Below are 2,698 nucleotides of genomic sequence, written 5' to 3'. Positions count from 1 at the left end.
TGCCATTCTCCGGAGCACTATCTCAATTCCTTGAGGTTCTGCTTCCCGGCATATGTCAACAGTTTGGCTCAAATAAACTCACAAAAATTCTTTACAGGTTTCAATGGTTTTTTTATGTTGACAACAGGTTTGAATGTTTATTTTATTTATTTTTAATATTTTTATTGATTTCAGAGAAGAAGGGAGAGGGAGCGAGAGATAGAAACGTCAATGATGAAAGAGAATCATTGACTGGCTACCTCCTGCATTCCCCCACTGGGGATCGAGCCTGCAACCTGGACATGTGCCCTGACTGGGAATTGAACCATGACCTCCTGGTTCATAGGTCAATGCTCAACCACTGAGCCACACCAGTTGGTTGGTTTGAATGTTTCTTACATTAACAAATATATATTTGTTAAATGAACGTAGAACCTATTTTCTAGGGTGGTTATGAAGATTAGATGAGATAAAACATAAGTGCCCAATAAACATAAGCTAATGGAGATGGCCTTTGTGCTACATTTCACAAGTTTGATGTACTTGCTTAATAAGGAAGTATATAGTATTGAGGAGACAGAAGCTAGGTAATAGGGGTGGGACCATGGGGGTGGAGCTAATAGAATCAGGGAACCCAATGGGTGAAATTACTAGGACAACCCAACTGGGAGGGGAAGGAAGGACATGTGTGGGAGACATGAACTTTAAAATGTATGGATATTGCCAAGACAGGCAGCTTGCAGATAACCAATCACAAGGTAGTAAAGCATAAAAACCAATCCCAAGGATGTTGCTAAGACAAAATTATTTGAAAAGACCAATCAGGAACTAGCAAGGCTGGTTCGGATGGGCCTTTGGATGCCAGCAATCATGTCACCCAAGTAGGATTCAGAGGTAAGCCCAGGATGAGCTGCCACTGCCTACTGCTCTACAAGTAGCAAACTTGGGGTGACCGAAGCCAAGGCAATGGCTCCTCTTCCCCGTGGAACCCTCCTGGGTTTCAGCACCAAATGTTAGGGTCACCTAAGGAGGAACACACGAGGCCAAAGTGGTAAGGGAGTATAAATTTATTAGGTCATCTGGATACCAGATGGGCTGAGCCCCAGAATGACACCAGCACCCCAGGACAGGGAATCAGAGGTTTTAAAGGACTCTAGGCGGGCCTTTTCTGGGTGGAGAATTCTCTGGGTGGGTCTGGATCCTGGGAAGGTCCGGAGGGGAAATGGTCTTAGTGAAAGGGCGAGGGCTACGCCCTCCATCTTGCCCCAGGGTAAGGGCTACACCCTCCATCTTGCCCCAGGGTAAGGGCTACGCCCTCCATCTTGCCCCAGGGTAAGTGCTTCTTACCTTGTCTTGCCCCAGGGTAAGGGCTAGGCCCTCCATCTTGCCCCAGGGTAAGGGCTAGGCCCTCCATCTTGCCCCAGGGTAAGGGCTAGGCCCTCCATCTTGCCCCAGGGTAAGGGCTAGGCCCTCCATCTTGCCCCAGGGTAAGTGCTCCATCTTACCTTGGCCATGTGCTTGGCAAGGAGCTTCTTCCCGGAAGTCTAAGCCTCTGCTAGCCACACCCAGGAACAAGACACCGACTTGCGCCTGGCCAATCGGCAAGGCCACAGCCCTTTCTCCTCCCCTTACTCCAACCCCCTATAAAACCCCTCTCTCCACAGAGTTCTCTCTCTCTCTGCTTCCTGTTGCTGTGTCAGCAAGGTGGGGGAGCCGAGCTAGCTCGAATAAAGACTCTTATGCTATTGCATCGGACTGGCTCCCTGATGTTGGGTTCTTGGGGATCCTGAAATCTGGGCATAACACTTAGCAAGTGGAATATGGTCTTAGCAAAAGGGAATGTCGGTTGTGAAGTGATCTAAAGGTCAGTTTCTAAGGGAGGGGTATTGATTCAATTATTCGATCAGACCTAACAAACTTCTCTCAGGAATATATCCAGGAGTGGAACTATTGGGTTATAGTGTATGTATATACTCAGCTTTAGTAGATCCTGCCAAACTGTTTCCCACAGCAATTGCACCAGTTTATTCTGGTACCATCTGTATATGAGAGTTCCAGTTGCTCTACATCCTTATCAATATTTTTTGTATTATGATATTTTTTGTATTTTTTATCTTGATCATTCTGGTGAATGTGTATAGGCTCTCATTGTGTATTTAATTTATGTTTCTCTTATGGCTAATAGATGTGAGTCAGTTTATGAGCCATTAGATATCCTCATTTTAAAATGTTTGTTCAAGTCTTTGGCCCATTTTATATTGGGTTGCCTGTCTTTCTCTTATTGATTTGTAGAAGTTCTTTATATATTCTGGATACTTGTCCTTTGTTGGATATCTGTGATACAAATGTTGTCTCCCTCTCTGGGGATAGCCTTTTCATTCATCTGTAGTATATTTTTTTGATAAGCAGTATTTTAAATTTTGATATAGTGCAATTTATAAGGTTTTCTCCTTCATGGTTAGCATTTTTGGTTTTTTATTTAAATATTTTTCTCCTTCAAGCTCATGAAGATGTTCTTCTGTTTTCTTCCAAAGACTTTATTGTTTTACCTCTCATATTAGATCTAAACTCATCTAGAATTGTTTTATTATGTGGCCTGAGATTGGGATTAAGATTCTTTTATTTTCTTTAGAGATATCTGACTGACACAGCATCATTTATTAAAAATACTAGAAGCCCGGTGCACGAATTCGAGCACGGGTGGGGGGGCCAGTCGGCC

Source organism: Myotis brandtii, unplaced genomic scaffold (genome assembly GCF_000412655.1).
Source record: "Myotis brandtii unplaced genomic scaffold, ASM41265v1 scaffold143, whole genome shotgun sequence".
Classification (NCBI taxonomy): Eukaryota; Metazoa; Chordata; class Mammalia; order Chiroptera; family Vespertilionidae; genus Myotis; species Myotis brandtii.
This window is presented reverse-complemented; position numbering follows the sequence as displayed.